This window comes from Anopheles arabiensis, chromosome 3, assembly GCF_016920715.1.
Source record: "Anopheles arabiensis isolate DONGOLA chromosome 3, AaraD3, whole genome shotgun sequence".
Lineage (NCBI taxonomy): Eukaryota > Metazoa > Arthropoda > Insecta > Diptera > Culicidae > Anopheles > Anopheles arabiensis.
In genome coordinates, this window is record NC_053518.1 from 80,602,704 (window position 1) to 80,621,179 (window position 18,476).

At 42.0% G+C, this 18,476-nt stretch overlaps 1 protein-coding gene across 7 annotated transcripts in view; it reads right to left on the minus strand.

The window, feature by feature from the left end:
- LOC120904136 (fat-like cadherin-related tumor suppressor homolog) overlaps window positions 1-18,476 on the minus strand; it is a 262,216-nt gene that overhangs the window by 120,376 nt on the left and 123,364 nt on the right. For all 7 annotated transcript variants that reach the window (XM_040313924.1, XM_040313923.1, XM_040313930.1 and 4 more), the window contains exon 3: window positions 10,529-10,588. The gene's annotated coding sequence lies outside the window, so the exon portion shown is untranslated. The remainder of the gene's footprint in view (window positions 1-10,528; window positions 10,589-18,476) is intronic.

The window sequence follows — 18,476 nt, forward strand, 5'->3', positions numbered from 1 at the left end:
TGTAAAATGTCAGACATTCAGGCGTTAATAGTTAAATGTTTTCCATTTTCAGTATTTGCTGTAACTTGGAGATATTTTCTAAATTTCTACTTAGCATTTAAAATTCTTCAAGCTGTTTAGATTTTTCAAATCGAATGATAATTTGTACATGATTACAATGTAATGCCACGCTGAGGAAGCCATGCTTGTTCTATTGCCTCGTTTATTTCAAGTGCGTTTCCCTAGATCCTTTACAACTCATAAACATGAAGCAACACCAACATGCAACATGGTAAGGAATAAACATTTACACAGATATACAACTCCAACCCCTTCCACCCGGTACCTAACAAACCGCTGCAGACCACCTGGAAGAAAAAAACACAAAACCAAACGAAAACCCAAGCAAAATACAGAAAGAAATCGTAACGTTCTGCTGATGCAATGCTGTATGCAAAACATTTCCGAATGGATGTATCCGACCGGGTGAATGAGTTGCATTTATTGCCACAATAGTAAACCCTGCGCCCATCCCGTTTCCCCACTTCTCAAACACACGTGCAGCCCCGGTCGGTACTGCTGCCCCCTTCGCATAAGCGGGATTTAGCAAAGGAATAAAAGATTGAAATGAGAGGAAAGAAATGAAAAAAAGAAGCCACCACACATTCATTGAAGTGGTGGGCGCAACCGCTGCCATTCGAAAAAGAAAAACGCCAAGCTTGTACCGATGGTCGTATGCATTTTTAAAATGTATACATTTTCCACCGTATAGAGAGCACACACACGCGCGCGCGCACACAGACACAAATATATTCTGTACTCTCAGGATGCAACCGCTCAGATCTGCCACTGTTGCCACTTATCATTGGCACTTGATGCGGCACTGATGTTGATTTATTTTACAGGATGATGATACTACAGCATCGCCGGGAAGCGAGCGCCCGGGAAAGGATTATGATGCCCGCGTCAAGTTATCCCGGCGGGTCCGGAACAGGATCAAGTAACCTGAAGTGCACCGTCTCTAGCAAGTGGTAGTGCACTCTTTTTATTGCAATTTTTTGTGCAGTGGTGTCGTGGTGTGCATTATTACTCAGTGCATTACCGGTGATTGTCAAGTGCACAGTAAAGCATGTAAACATGTGTTTGGGCAAAGTAATGGAACAGGATTACGCAGGCTTGAAAATGCGGTTTTTGGAATGGGTATTTTTTTGCATTTCAGTTACGTATTTTTGGAGAAATTTTAAGTTCAACTACACGAATGCGGACCATTTTGCTGTATGTACTCACCATGTCGAGAATATTTGAAAGAGATATGTTCGTGTATTTTGAAGTATTAAACCTTAATCTTCATGTTTATCCAGCACTCACTCTCCATCAGCTCAGCTCAACGGTCGTATCTATCATCCGTGAGATATATGACGTATTTATTGGACCACAGCTGAACAAAAGCTTCCACCGGAGACTGCCAGCACAACCAGAAGCGGGATCCTCGAAAGCAAATAGATCCTGTGCTCCCTTTGCAGGATACACACAAAAAAGACACCGAAAGACTATCTCAAACCACCAACATCCTCCGATGTCATCCATCAGGCCGTGTATATTACCAGCCGGTGCGATCTCTGCAGTGGGTAGACGGCCGTGGGGATTCGGATTCCGCAACTGACACCAGCGCACGCTGGAGCAATGTGCACCAAAAGCAGTGCAAAGCGGGGGGTGATCCGCGGGGTAGCGCAGAAAAATGACAATTCAAAGCGCCCGGTTCCAATTTGACCGCAATATGGTGCGCCAGCTGGTTTTGAGGGATGCATTTTTGGTCCTTCGAACCGGATCCGCGTCCTGTCGGCTCGTCGGCAGCAGGCACTGAGCTTGGGAAATAGCCCTGTCGTGAGCAATTCTACAGCACGCATCCGTTCACTGCAGAATTGAACCCCATTTTGCAACGGCTCTGGCACTGGTGGGTTGCCATACAGCGCACAGTGGCCGTATCGGTTTCTGTCGCTTCAGTAGTTCTGCGCGAGCTGTCCCAAAAGTGAGACATCGTTGATTTGGCGCGAAATATTCATGCCATCAAGCAGAACGGTACGCTCACAGCAGCAGGCCTTTGGTTGGTGGAATGCATTTTTCAACAGATGTCGCATTGGCAGGCTGAGCCCTAGAACTGTAGAAGCGAAGTTAGTATTGGCAGTACTGAACGAAGAATTTTTTTTGCTAACTGTTAAGTTAGGTCATGCATGTGTTTGATATGAACAAACGACATAACTTTATTACTTGATAACCTAGCATTTATTAACGTTCCAGGACAGCAGAAAAGTATCTTTTAAGAGGACAATGGAAAGCTTGCAATATTTATTGTTTCGTTTTCTTGCTTAAAATAGTTTTAAAGCAGCCGTTATAATAATTGAATGTATTTTTTCATTCGGCATCATTTCATGCGCTTCATATGATTCTCGGCATACAATAATTTGTTATAAGAACAAACTAGTGAATTGCACTGTAAATTTCGTCTAGAGTATCGAATAAATCATTCCAATTTATTCAATCATGTTTCATTGCGAGAATTAATGTTGTTTTCTGTTCTTTTAGGCTACCATGCTACCATGAACCATGCCTGTATCGGAGCATATCATTCCTTTCTTACACAAGCAGATGAGATATATTTATTTACAATAAATTACTAATGAGTTGTAAAGCTTCTTCATTCAAGATCACAATCAATACCTGAATTAATGCACTTCCCCAATGCGCTATAATTGAATTAATGAAGAACCACACAAACAAACGCAAACAAGAATTATCATTTATCTTAACAATATGACACATAAGCACCAAACGTTATCTAACCGCCACAGTTTCGCCACAGCTGTGGAAGGTTCATCTGCGTCCAGGCGTTGCCTCATCTTCAAAATCAGAGGAACCCATCTATTAATCATCCTGTCCAAAGGCTAAACCGAATACGTTACAGTAACCACTCCCAACAACTACACGCCACGGGTTGACCAGAGTCCCTTTTTGGTAAGGGCAGGGAAGCTTATAAAAACGAGTGTTTCTTTCAAATCGACCATAGCAAAAGATCTCCGGAGAGTTTCCTTGCCCGTTTTCCTTCCGCAGCCCGAACGGCAAATGCTGAAACAGAGCGACGGCTCAGAGAAAAAACAGCATCCCCACTCCAGGCTAGTTCTTCGGGTTTGCTCGTTTGCTGGGGGTGAAAGCTTAATTGAACGGAAAAGCTACAGATTGTGGTTTTGCGTTTGGTTCTGCGTTTTGTTACAACGATTTGTGTTCATTTCACCAAATCCCATTGTGCACTAAGAGGTGGAATATTTTGCATGCGAAAGGTTAGACGACAACGACGACGGCGACAAAGCTTGTAGACAAACGGATGATGATGACGGTGATGATGATGACGGTGATGGGTGAAAGGGGGCTTGCACGGCGAGAAGTGAAACCGTGCCATCAGATGGCGCCTTTTGAGCATGATAAATGTTCCACCGGGAATGTGCATACTGTTGCAAGTGGAGGGGGAAAAAAGTGAACATGGACGAGTGCCGCCACATACACACACATTCACGGAGAAAAATGGACCAGGACGATAGGGAAAAACCACGTAGAAAAGTGTCACCACGGTCGACACATTCCAGACTTTCTCCCATTCATCGGATTTAGCTGCCGGATGCTACTTAGGCGAGCATTTCTCAAAATGCAAATACTGTTCGTCTCCGTTAGCGGGAGGGGCCAACCGGGAAGAGGCATCGAGTAACGTGGGGTACACTGCACATAGCTAACGCTAGTCGGAAGCGAGCGAAGGAATGCAAGCGCAACAGAGATTTACACCTCTCCGGTGCCACCAGTGCGGTACCGAGGCGTCGACCGTACCGGGCACCTAATCTATGCTAAATCGTATGTTAAACGATCCGTACTTATTTGAATGTATCTGGCCGCCATTGCACTCAATTTACATGCATTTGCAATCAAGAGGCTGAGAGAAGGAAGCCCGAGATCGGGGATTACCATCAACCCATTTAATGAAGCTGTCTGGAAATCAAACGATGGGATGATATGTTAAAAGCCGTATGCTGTAGCTTTCATGAAGTGTGTAGTCGGATGAACGTCTTCTAATAAATTCAGCATGCAGCTGTGATTAAATAGTTCCAGCCATATTTTCCTTTTTCTTTCGGTGGCTCTTTTACCAGTGCAAGATATTCAAATAATACTGCATAGCTTTATAAATTGTTTACGCTTGACTTATCAATTGACTTTGCGCTTGAATTGTTCTCCACCACAATGTGCACAATGTCCAGCTAAATTAAGTCCCGCTTTCTTCGTCCTAAAAGAGTGCATCAATAATGTCCCTTGCGTCAGCCGCATGCCCTCTTTGGGACTGTTCTCCGACTGACTATTTATGACGCATTCTTCCAACACAGTGTGATGGACCGTTGGCGAAGCACATGCTCCTTGCCGACATTGCGGTGGGTAGTAGGACCGATGTCCAATGAGTGTAATGCTTGAGCAAATTATTTGCTTAATTAAGTTGGCGCGAGGTCAAGCTTTCTGGAGTGACTCGGGAATTCCCACCGAGAATGGTTGCGACTCCGATGGAAGGAATGGTTTATGAAAACCAATGCAACTGCTCTTAATTCAATTAACGTTTCATTTATTGGGAGAGAATGGCAAACCAACAAGAGTATATAATGGCAATGACTTGAAGCCATTGTTGGTTATTTTAACAACCTTACTAAATAAAAGCGTGAACGTTTGAGTGATCGTTACATTCCAAATTGAAAAATCTTCTGATATCATTTATAAAGTAATAAGCGATAGTGTACTAAAAATCTATATTCATATGAGAAGACATTCAGATATATTCTTACGCCTGTCGCAAAATTCAACTAAAATATCTAAAATCTACTCAAAAATCTTGTTAAATGAATCCTACAAGAGTTCAAAAATCTATGACTTACAGACAAAAATAAGTACATTGAAGTCAAAATGCCTTAGAGGCAAACATTGATGCGCACTGTCCATAATTGATGCCTTAGAGCCAAAATTTGGTGGCAACGATTGTATCAGAACAAACAAAATAAAAATCGAGGCATCTGCTGCATCTAAGCCTACACGTATAAGTGGTTTGGACAGACCTTGACTGACATCGGATGTTGTACCCCCGATTCCTGATGTAAACTAATAAAATGGCTAACATGCTCAAGCAAATTGCATTAATTTTGTGTTAAATCTTATGATCCATTAATCTTTTTGTAAAATGACGTCATAAAAAATGCTCAAGCCTCTTTTATTACGGAAAAAAACATCATCGTGACATCATTTTATCACTCAAGAATTTAGATAAGATATTACTAGCATCATCTGTTTTAGCATACAAAGAATCTCACTGTTAGGATTAGCGTCAAGTCCGTCATCAATTTGGAAATGTTGGTGAACTTATTTCAATTCTGAAAATGATTTCGAAAATAGCTTAAATTATACGGAATAGTACCAATTCTATCCAGTTTGTAACCTGGAACTTAAACCAATCCAAACTCGGTCCAGAAACAGTATCTATCCGAATTTTAGTTGATCTACAAGAACATAAATACGACTTGTTGGCGTTCTATTCAACTTATGCATTGACTTAATAAAAGGTTTAAATTAATATAACGCATAAACTTTTATGTTGTGAATATCTAAGAGAAGACATGAAAAGACCTATTCAATCCTTCAGTATCTTGGATAGATCTGCTGAAAATGTAAATGCCTACTAAAAGTCACCACACGGCATGTCAGCGCACCAAAAGGCTGCTCTTTCTATTCCATTAAGCTGCTTTCCACCCACAAGAAGCTTTTCACTTACCACCCAACACACAGCGACACACACACACGAACTACCCGCAAACGCTAAATCCCTTCAATTTGTTAGTCAAACCACAGGAACAAAGTAGCATTAGCAAGCACACCCATACCGAAACGTACCCGCGGTACCCGTATCCCCGCACACACCGGGCTGAAAAGGTGTGGAAAACGCTTTTCCAAAAACGAGAAGAAATCATTTTCCGGTTCTTAGCGAACAGAGAGTTCAGCACCGTCGGTACCATCCCACCGACTTATGCCAATAAATTAAACATACCGTTTTGTGTGGCTCTGAGGGAGATGGTGTGTGATCTATGAATATTCCGTGAGCGGCAAGTGATATTATTTGCCACGCTTTTCCAATGTGCCATTTAACCCTCCCCCCTCTCTACACTGCATGGAATGGAATTAATTCCGCACCAAACTCAATTCCGTGTCACGTAATGCCGAGCCAGTCAGAGTTTGCTGACGCCGGTGACTTTTGGTCGGGACGCCGGGACTGTACGGGCAACCGCAAACACGAAAAGTCACCGTAGTAAGTTTTCGCTCGCACGGGATTAGATATTAGAGCTGGAGGTGGTTCGATTAGTCATTGGGAAACGGGTTGTTCGGGACGTTGGAAGGGTGGGTTGTGCACGGTTAAGCAGCTTAGCCGCACTCGTTAACCGTAATTGTCCGGGTGGAAGATGTTGCCACGAACAAACTGAACTTTCTTCATGCTGAGGATGCGTGGAAATGTTTCAAATCCTTTTTCCAATTTCAATAAATATTCCAATTTTTTTTCTCCTTGCGTGTGCTCTGAAATAGCTTGAAAGGATAATAATAGCTCACAATGATTGCGTCCATGATTTACTACCCTTCCCCATAAAGTGTGAAAGTGTTTGAAGTGCAATAAACTGGGGCACAAAATCCAATCATGATTAAATTTACGACCCACCGGCACTTACCGGGTCTGATTCCAGCCTAAGCATTGCCATTTTTCCCCTTTTGTCAAGGATCAGAATTATTATCCCATTTTATAACTCTACTTTTGCCTTTATCAATCGTGGCCCTCCGTTTTTTTTCTTTTCTCATGCTGACATAATACACAGAATACGCACAAAAAACTGAAGTTTTTTCTCCCCTACTTCAACACACACACTTATTGGACACGAGAGGGGCTAGATCTTCACACTCCCTGCTATTCACACCCGCCCAAGCGGTACCGGTTAACGAGCATTGAATAATCCGCAACCCCACTCCGGACGAGATAGATAGAGCCATTACGGTGCGGGGCGACAGCGGAAAAAAGGGGTACCGACTCAGGAACATATTTTTAACTCCCATAAAAACCATTACAACTTTGCCTATAAAGATAAAAATGTTGCGCTACCTGGATAGTATTGCCCGACCGACCCGACCGACCAACCACCGTGACTGTTTTGGCGCAATTAAAATATGCGCGAAAGTTTTGTGCCTGTGTTCGCGGAATTGTCTCGCCACGCGAAAAGCGCACGATAAATGCACCGGTTTGCGCCCTGCGTCCCCTCCCCGTTTTGAGGTCTACCATCCATGGGACGGGCGCATCTCGTTCATATTTGTGCGAATGGGTAATAGTAATAAAATGTAAATCGGTTTTTGCCGCTGCCCACACACGTCTCGGCCTAAACCGTACCTTTATGGGGTGTGTTGGACAGGGGTGGTGGTGGGTATTAAACCTGCTGAGCCTTCAGTAATTAAAAATTGTTCACGTGCCAATCCGGTTAGCCACGGTGGGCCGGTCGGGATGGATTTTAGATTAAATGCACCAGTTTTGCATAGTAAGTAAGCTGGGAATAAAGTGAACTGCGGTGTAGGTTGAATTGCGGGAAAGGATATTACTTCTATTATTTAGCGAAACTCTTTGACAATAGTCCAGTTGTATGATATAAATAATAATAAATAAATTAAAGTATGATAAAAGCAGCTTAATAGCTTGAAGAGGATGGACATTTTAAAAGGATAGTTGAGCCACTTTTTAATCTAAAAATAAAAAGCGGAAAAGTCTGTTACATACACAAAACGCTAGAATAGGCTAGAATTCTAAGAAAATAAAATAAATGAAAGGGCTTAATACAGAACATTTATGCATTTCTAGCTATTTCTTCTTGATAAAAGGAGATCGATCTGGAAATATTACTAAAAAGTAAAGCAATTGCTTCTATCGTAAAACTTGTAAAAGTGGTTCGTTTCTTGAATTTCTTAATCTTGCTGCATTGATAGTTTTTAATTTAATTAAAAGGTTTTTTAACTGTTCTTGCTGTTTTAGAACATATTCATTGAACACATAAAAATAGCACATTTTAGGCATTCATCGTTCCTTATTGTTTTAGTGCTTCAATGCGTGGGTCTTATATTAAATGTAAATAACGTGTTTTGCTTTCCTTTTGTTATAATTTGTGCTTATACAATATTCTGCCCAAAAAGAACTAGATATCAACATCTGTAAACTGTTGCTATAACACAAACACTCGTTTCTTAATACCTAGTATTTGATTGATATCCACAGAAGAATGTCTATTGCTTCAAACCATCAATCGTAAGACGTAGCTGTGCACTCCAGTATTAAAATCCAATTTGCTCAAGATCAAATCTTTTATTGCTAAACTCACTTAACGTTTTGACCTGCTGCCTTTCCCCGGCAAACAGTTTCACCCGCTTAACCATTCAATGAAGATTAAAATTTCTTGCCAAACAGTGCACTTTCGCAAACTCCACACACCCTTGGAAACTCCACTCCACCAAAGGCTCAATTCCAAGAACTGTATTAAAAAAATGGCCGGATCAGGTCGTAAAGCGTCGCCTGCCGATGATCCCTTTTCCGCGGCGTCAATAAATTTCCCATTCCGACCAGCTGGCCGTCGACGGTGCGGCACCGGCTGCGTTTAATGGCGCTTCATTAGCTTTCTCCCGGGCCGCCCCTGCTGACGCCTCACGCCCGGTGGTGCTCTTGTGCAGTAGCCTGCCTATTTATAGTCCTTACACGTGACCTAGCCGTCACGGTGTGGCCATCATACCGAGCCACGTAGAGGACGGCTTCAAACTTCTGTCTGCAGCAGAGTTTCCTGCCCAGACTCGTACCATCGTCGCAGAGCAGTGTTCCGGCGATGCTCGGGAGTCGGAGACAAGACAAACTAGAAAATCATTCAAAATAATTCACCATCTGTGCACGGGAAACTTTACCACGTCGGCTTCCCCCGTTGCCCCAACATGTCTAGTCCAGTGCTTGGGTAGAGGCTATAAAATGGTACTTCACCCGGCCGTGCCCAAAGTTTGTATGCGTCAGCGATCCTTGACTCTTTTTTTTGTTTTTTTTGTTTGGTTTAAGTTTCGTAGTCATTTCATCAAACAGCAACAACAACTACGCCCTCTTGGACATTCAGGGATCACACGCACATTCTCGCCCAGCCATACGTGAGTGCCAAAAATCAACGCCAAGCGATCGTAAAACTTGGGTTCGGGAAGTCCACCGGGCGCGTCGGATCGAATTTTATTTTTCCGCAGTTTAAATGACAGCGCGGCTGGAAAGCTTCCGCTTCCGTTACGATTGGCTCTGAGCGCCAGTAAGCACATTTAGAATGCCAATTTCGTTGCCTGGAGTGTGTGTTTTTTTGTTGATCGGAGAAGACGGACTGTAAAAGAATTTCCCGATTAGATAGAGGGAAGATTGGAAGATATTTGATTAGGGAAGTCGTAAACTTTGATGCGAGCGATACGAACGGAAGCTTATTTATTCTGCTCTTCGGATGGAAAGTGTAGTAAATCAGTTAGATAGAAGCAACGGAATAGCGAAGAAGATGTTCCTAAGAAATAGTATACGATGTTAAAAAAACAAAAACCAAATTATGTGCAAAAAAGTGTTTGCTCCTAGGGGCATTTTAAAAAGACATTTTCTATTCTGTTGTCTAAAATCCTGCAACAATAGAAACAAATCCTTTGAGCTGAACTACTAAGCATTATACTCATCATTAAGGCGGTTGACAAAGGTCGACCGGGGAGCTGTGCAACAGACACATACATTATCTACAACGTTAAATGTTGCCGGGGCAAGCTTTCAACCTCAGTAGACGATGACGACCACCCGCTTTTAACCTTTCTATCCTTTCTAGGAACAGCGCTCATTACACTACTGTAAGCAGAAACTTATGGTTCACCTTTTGGATCCAAAAATAAGGCACACCCTTCGTTTGTGGGGTTTTGCTTCGTTTCTGCTCCGTACAGTAGATCATAATTACGACAATAATTTATTTTAATTAATATCACTTTACACCAGCCACCAAACGGACCAAAGTGGCAGAAACCTACCGTAAAAATGTCATTTGCCTGGAGAGCGCCTTTTTTCTGGAAAGCAATGTTTCTCAAGAACTGAGCAACAAAAAAGGAGTCCTTTAATTGAACAACGCTTTAAGCGTGGGTTTCTTGGCGTTTTTTGCCGTGCTGTTTACAATGGTCAAAGAGTTTGCACAAATAAATAAAAGTTAGCAATTAAAATTAAATGATTCTGCTTTTGCTAACCGGGTTGATGTGAGCCGGTAATGAAAATAATGAATATGATAAAAAGGGGTTTCTTTGAGGTTACAAAAACATAGTGAACTTCATTGTCAGAATGAGCAATGTTGCTATTTACCGGTACCATTCATCAAAATGTACTTATCTCTTATCTTATACAAAAAACGGAACAACAACTTACCTATTATTTTTGTTCAGCTTGTAGTTTCTTATACAATAGCTGCTAATATTGGTGATGTTGCTGAAAATATTTAAAAAAACACCAGTAAATATTTTATACCAAATTCAACTTAAGTAAAGCGAATACAAAATCATAAATCATCAAAACAAAATCAGCCATTCAAAAGATTCATAATAATTATATCAAACATTTCTTAAATTACGCTCTCTGTAAAGTAAGTATGATAGAAATACCACAAGAAATGTTGTGATAGATCGCTGTCCAGCAACGGCAACGTTCATCTGCGTCTTGCCAGAAACTGATCACCTTTCGTAATCACCCGTCCTAATCAACCATCAGCACCGGAGAGTGCATATCGTTATCAGGCATAATCAGTGGGAGCTACAATTCTGGACCCAAGTCGGCGCTGAATCCAATCAGGTGCCCAACTTGAGCAAAAACAGCACCGAACGAGGCACCAAGAACGCAAAGGTGAAAATGCAAATTAAATCCGAAACCCGAACACGCGCTAACGAGGACGCGGCGATCGAATCTGGTCTGCAGCGTTCGCGGATGGCGGGATTAGAAGGTGAGAAAGTCTCGGGCGTCAGCGCGTCGGTAGCTTGGTAACGTAGGGGTTTAAGAATCATCCCGGCATAATGATCCTGGGCCCCCGTGCATTCCAGGTGCATCTTTCACCTCTCGAGAGTGGGTAAATTTGAATTACTTCGCGCGTTTCGTGTCTAGGATCTAAGGAAATGCAACGGTCGCTTGGAGGAAGAGGGTGAGCGCACCGACAGAAACGCTCTCTACCATTAGCATCGTAATTGAGTGCCAAGCGTTCGGAAGGAACTGCGAGACTGCGTTGAAATGTTGCAGGTGCTTCTGTTTGCTGCCATTAGGTGAGTACGATGGTGATAAAGTTATTCAACGCGAACGCATCACTAGGTCGTGAAGGGTGATGCAATCAAAACGTTCGTCGCTGCAGCAAGGTGTAGTAACACCAATCACCAACATTGACACCAATAAGTCAATCATGGTTTAAGCTTGAAGAGTTCATCATAGGTCCAGAGCCTTCACAGAAGAGCTTCAAGGATTTTTTTCTGTATAGAGTTAGGTTTAGAAAATACAATCCGCTGAAAGCTATACCAGTATATCTGACAGACCTTGTTATGTAAAACATATCACATTTAAAGCTTCTAGTACAGCTCTATTGTACAACAAAGCGATAGATGCAGACAATAGATACACTTTTGCTATATTTTGCTGAGTAGCTCCATTGCTACTCCTACACAAATACGACTCCAGCTTGAAAAATGAGCTCCAAACGCAACCTGTTAAATCATTCCGCAGCTCATTCCAACTTTCCAAACACTTCCATTTCACCTGAACCGGGGGGATAAACCGGCGAGACAAAGCAAATTAAATTTGCAAAAAATTTTAATGAGTTTGTAATTGAATTCAAAAGTGTTGAAGTACATCTACATCTTGTGATGAACTTTCTTGCACGATCTTGAAATTAGGTCTTCTCCATTTTCCCCACGGCATGCAGCGCAGGTGAAACCCATCCAGGCCCCGGGAGCGGCCCTTGTCGTTGAGCACAAGACAAAGAGCGAAAAGGATTGATGTGCTTCAATCTTACCGTCCCGCATGGGATGCTGACATGCTGCAATCGATTCTGGCTGTCTAGCTTGACGGTTTTACAGCTGCACGCCCTGAACGTTCCCGACCGAACCCCGTTCAGGGCCAATAAATCTGCCTGGATACACGCGGATAGTAGTGATATTCGTGACACGGCAGCCCGAATGCACCAGCGTACAATTGGAGTACACGTGTAGTTGATTAAGTTGTGCTGAGTGCACGGGTTCAAGGTTTGGAAAGGGGTTACAGTGAAGCACAGCAGCTTTTCCCCGAGGGCCACTGCTGTTGAAGACATTGTGAGAGACAGTGAGACCAAGAAGTGCAATCTAATTTATTCGTAGATGCATGTGATTCGTTTGAGTGAGCTTTGATTGAGTCGCTGTTTGTTGTACGATAGCTTTTTTTAGATAGATTTGGAGTTCATTTGTGAAGAATACTGCGTTCGAGGATACGGCCACTAGGTTAATAAAATAACAAATAAAATTATCTAATAACGTAGCGAAAATGAAAAAGATTTTACTGTTAGAATAAAAATAAAACATCAGAAAAACTGAAATTCTAACTAGATTGAGAAACTGCAAAAAAAAACCCATCTTGATGAAAAAGTATGCTACAGATTTCTCATAACTAATTCATTTTCGTGCATCGTATTCGGTTCAATTCCACTTAGCCGGATGATTTGCCACGAAAACTGAATAAAACGTTCACGTCAGCAGCAGACCCAGACCCAGAGGCTCACTCACAAAAAAAAAACGAAAATATAAAAAGACAACCTCGAATCAGCAGAACCATTGAAAGGAAACCCATCTTAATCATTTTCATTTTTGCCGACCCGTTTTAAAAACTTTCCATTGGAAAAGTGGGATTCATTTTCGAAATTTCCCTCAACCTCTCTGCTTCCCCGTTCCTGAGTAAGGACTTCCATAGCTGAATGGATTGCGATCTGGGCGCAAACCAGTCGAGCACGATCGCTTTCCTCCCCCCCCATGAACACTCTTCCGGGCGTGAAATGAACAATCGGTGGAACGATGGAAAACGGAACCTCGATGAAATACTGTCAGCACGTCACCGCTTCCCTGAACTGTGGCTGGGAAAATGAGCATCAATCATACTTTTTCACACCTCATTTCAGGTGGCTTCCATTGTGCAGACGCGTCCTTCGGGGGGAGGGGGCCTTGTCGGGGCCAAAAGCGAGCAGAAGGAGCACACAAAATGTGATACGCTTCATACAGCTTCATTCTTCCTTGGTTCCTGCGAAATATGGCATCTTTTAAAGCGTCCCCCGAACGATTGCACAAGAAACGGCAAGTAGGCAACGCAAAGAAAAAAGAACGAAACCGGTCGGAGAAAATCGGTATTCATATTTTTCATTTCACTGCCAGTGACAGCAAAGATGCATTTAAATTATTCACAACGGCAGAAGCAGCACATTTCACTTTTGGCCGCCCGTTTTCTAAACCAGCAAAGCGTTTTTGAGTGTGCTTCTTTCAATTTTTTTTTTTAAAGTTTTGGAAGTAAGGAGTATTTTTTGGAGACGTTTTTCTTTTATTGCTTTGCTATTTGATGTACGATTCTTGAGAAGTTTGGTTTGACAAATTTAAAGGTCATGCTTACAACGGAATCATTCACTCGTATCGTTAGTGAATAACGTGGATGAAAGTCATTTGTTTAAAACCGAATCTATTCAGTTCAATTTTGGATCTCGATGTTTGAAATAATTATATAAAAATATAAGGCTTTATTGCATGCTTTTTTACCCTTAAACCTTTCCTTTCAAACATTTAATAATAATCACCAATCGAGGCAATTGTCTGCTAAATTGATCATAATTTCCAATATAACCATAAAGGATCAAATCTATTGATAATTTTTATGTTTTTTTTTTTATTTTCTCGTAAGAACGGTCTTGGTTTTTGCTTCACGAATTGACAAAGTGTCGAAACATAATCGTAGCAATGCAAAAAATGCGAATATTTTTTGAAAATATAATACTTATTGCCACGCATGTCCAATTGAAAAAAATAACTTCAAAAATTCCCCTCAGCAGTTCTACGAATATTTTTTAGGTATCTAAAAAAGTCTAAAAATGAGTAAATTAATCTAAATCCCCCTTTTTTTGATAAATATGCGTAAACACATGAATGGCTTTCTTAAGCAGGCTGCAAAAAGAGAACGCCATAAGAAATAACAATTCAAGATGGAATTCATCCATTTAGGAAATCTTTCACCTTCTTAGGCACTTCATGGTAGCATCCTTAGCTTTGCATTGCCCAAGGTTAGAGCAATCTGTTCCTTCGTAAACCTGGCAGATAAGCTACACGGAATAAAAGCAGCAGTAAAAAAAACACTCAATTTGGCTTTATTGTTAATTCGCTTTAAATTCCAGCGTGCGGCATTTTGTGCCTGCTGCCTGGCTGATTTCATCGGCTTCCAACGAAAACCCTTGGCAGTACACGTGCACCAACCAGGGCAGAAGCTACAGCTGCTAAACCGCGTCTGTTCAACTGCTCCCGCCGAAACGCGCACCGGAAGATGCAATGAAATGAGCATAAAATTACTGACGAACTCATCGCGTCGATTCAGCGAAACAATTTCCCAACCGGATCCGGCCCTTGCCCTCACTCACGCGCCAAAAAGGAAGGCTTCCCCTTCCGGCGTGGACAAAGGCACCGGGAGTGACCGGTGGAACGGTTCGCAATGGTTCGCAATGGTGAAATAAATCATGGCTCGCAGCACTGTCCAGAAGTGGCACCAGCAGCGGCCGCCTTGTTTGGGAGCCCATTTTGTTGTCGTTTTATTTTTCAGCGCATGATACAAAAAAAAAGTGGGAATCATCTTTGCGAACGTCCCGCCAGAGAACTGCGACTCTGCAAACAGCGGACGGGGAGCTTTTTGTCGAGCAGGTCGAGAAGGTGTCTGAACTGGTGAACCATTTTCGAATGAATGATAGATAATTAGCGGAAAGTGTGCAAAATGACAACCGTTCGGGTATGGTACCGTCGCATAAATGGCCATCCCCGGAAGTGCTCACTTGACGGGCCTTGGGCAGGAAAATGAGGCATAAGATGACGACGGTCAAAGGCGAAGCGTAATTGCTCGAGAGCGTGCTTGGGATTGGTTTGCAGTACCGTTTGGCCGTTTGGTAAAGATCGACAAAGGTTGTGTTGGAATATTCAGCAGAAGCAGTTACTGTGTGCTGACCAGAGTGTGATTTATGATAGTCTCTGGTTGAATGAAGTAAAATGAAGCTTTAAGCTTATAAAAATAATATTTAAAAAAATATGATTATACATTTATGTGATGAGTTCCTCATGACTTAAGCCAAATATCGAAAGTAATGAGTGTACTATTTCCCAATATAAGCCGTTGAAGTTACAATGATAAGTATGATGATTCAAAAAATTAATTCTGCACTCTTTAACATAGCAAAACTTTAACAAAAAAGCCTTTTTTTCTAAAAAAAAAAAAAGACGCAATGTTCTCTACAACAAAGTAAAACACATTTGGAAATGCGGATTGCATACTTTGATGCTGAAAGATAAAATGACTAAAAAATATGCAATCAATACCACAAAGCGCCTGTAGTTAGGCAATGTACGACACAAAAGCTGCTTATATTAACATTAACAAGGTGATCATTAATGATAAATTAAAAACCAGACAGAGACGCAGTAGTTGAACACGTTAATCTCTTATGCTAGATAATTTAATTCCCTTTTACGTACCAAACTAAAGCAACGAGCTGAAATTCAATTACGAGTTCTATTTTATTTAAGCCGTACGTTTTGCCACACTTTCAGAGGAACACCACGACACTGTCCACATACAAAGCGAAACGGCCTAATGAAAAATACATTGTGTATTTCAATGAAGCGGAAAATTACCACCAGCGATGATTACGCCGCACGGGTCAGGACGGATTCAAATGAAGCTCTGGGCGCTGGGTGTGTGATTGAGGAAAACTTAATCAAACAAAAAATATTAAAAAGAAAGAATAGATAGCAAGTGGTTTTAAAATGAATCAAAAACTAGAGAGAAAGGACAAAAAAGACGCCAGAAAAATGGCGACAACAAAAGGCAACTCCAATCAAGAGTATCCTCATTCGCAACGGAAAGCAGAAGGACGCATCTCCAAGCGCAATGGCGCACTCCTGGCACAAATGAACCATTTAATCACTGAAACGAGCTGTCCTTAACCACTTTTCCGCTTTTCTATCAGTTGGTTATCCGCTCTTTTTCTTCTCCTCAGCATACCGCTGTCCTATTTCTTCCCTCAACTTCCAAGCTCGAAAGCTTGTAGCGTGTCTATTTTTTGTTCGCTCTCTCTCTCTCTCCCTCTCTGTCGAACGCCATCGTCTCTGAACTGAAGGACTGCATGGTTTGAATCCTTTCTTTCATTCAAGTGCTTCCATTGTTTCTCGGAAGGCGGGTTTCTCCCATTCCCGGAACGGGCGGGGAAAAAGTGACGCACACTTTGGTGGGCTTCTCAGAATGCGTTTTTCAGCTCGATGGTTCGCTGACAGGCGCGCACGCTCCCGCTCCGGAAAACGGAAACTAAACAACTCAATAATCGAACCGTTCGGTTCGGTTCCTACGAGTGGGAAGCCGCTGGGACGCCATGGCAATGGCAGCACACTTCCCAGTTCCTAGCCCGAAGAAATGGGGCCGCCTGTTAGCCGTAGAATCAATACACGGGGCATTATAAATAAAGCTTAAATATAATAAATTCAAGCTCATCGTTTTGCGCCCGCATTTGGGGTGTTTTTCGTGGTGTGCGAGTTCACCGAACATTTGCTCCATACCTCCTCTTGGTTGCCACTTGGACGGTTTCGCATCGGGTACAAAAACGCCCGGGAAATTCGTCCCTGGTTGCTACCGGATTATCAGATTATATTAAAAACCACCCCTGTCGACAAGAAATGCTTTCGGGCGGTGAAACATCGAGAAACATCGTTTTTTTCCACCTCATTCTTCGGTGGTTTTTGTCTGTACGCAAATGCTTACAGCGAATGAAACCTTGCCCGCTGCTGTGTGAGAGCTTTCGAGCAGAGCATCTTTACGATAAGGAGCGATGGCGGTTCGCGGTGGAGCGGCAAATGGAAGCGTGTGGCCACTGAAAACTGTAACTATGAAGGGAGCCGAGAAATTAATCAACCGAGGTTTAATTGAAAATTTATCTCAGTGTTTGAGACGCCCGAGGGCCCACAGAGGGAGGGCCAGCGGGACCAACACGGAAGAGGTGATGAGAATGCTTTGTACGAATGCTTAATTACACAGCTCAAAAATTAATAGGGCGATACCGTAGAGATTGATTGCATTGATTAAATATCACGGGAATGTGTCAAGTTCTTCGGAATTATGTTTGATGGTGCTTCCGATGTTGCCGTTGTTTTTGTGACTTCTTATTTATCGATATCGCAATATCGCTGATGCCATTAGAGGTTTTACTGACCTTGAAGCTGAACAACATTGTTTTCTAGTATGCCATGAATTCGATAACTTTATTTTATTGCTTGCATTATTTTGTCATTTATAAGTACAGAGAAGCTTATCTCTATCTATTAAATTAAATAGGTCAACATAAATGGTAAAAATAAGCCTTCAATATTCAATAGTTTCAATCAATGGGGCACTTTTCGTTTTAAGTACGTAGGCTGACATTTCAGCCTATCAGCCGTTTGCTTTGCATGTTTGCTGCATGCTTTGCAGTTTTCGAGCAGCTGTCAAAGTGGGTAAAATATGCAGGTAGGCTTATCCCAAGGTGTATACATTTAGAAGGCTGATTTTTATCGCGTTTGCTCCTGAATTAAGATTTTAAGAGTATTTTGTGTATTCGTCAAGCCTCCAAAAAACTTGTTTGAGCAAAAGATTTCACCCGTACTGTCAAAAAGTGACACTCAAATTTGGTTATAAAAACATGGTATGAGACCACCTGGTCTACATACACTTTGATTCTAAATTCCACCACCTGATCTCTCTAATGAACCTTGGGATAAATGAAAACACGACCTTGTTTTGACATTTTTTCGAGCAGGTACTCGAATCTAATTCTAGCTTTGGGGCCCTTCACGATTCTAGTCAGTGTTTTGTATGGAGTTTGACAGTTGGAGGCTGAAATCATGTAAACACTCCATACAAAACCACACAAAAAACTAGCCTGCCATTTTCAGTCTAGATTATTCTAGCCTCAAAGCTAGAATTAGATTCGAGTACCTGCTCGAAAACACGGGTTTGTTTACATTTATCCCAAGGTGCATTAAAGAGATCAGGTAGTGGAATCTGGAATCAAAGTGTATGTAGTCCAGGTGGTGTCATAGCATGTTTTTCA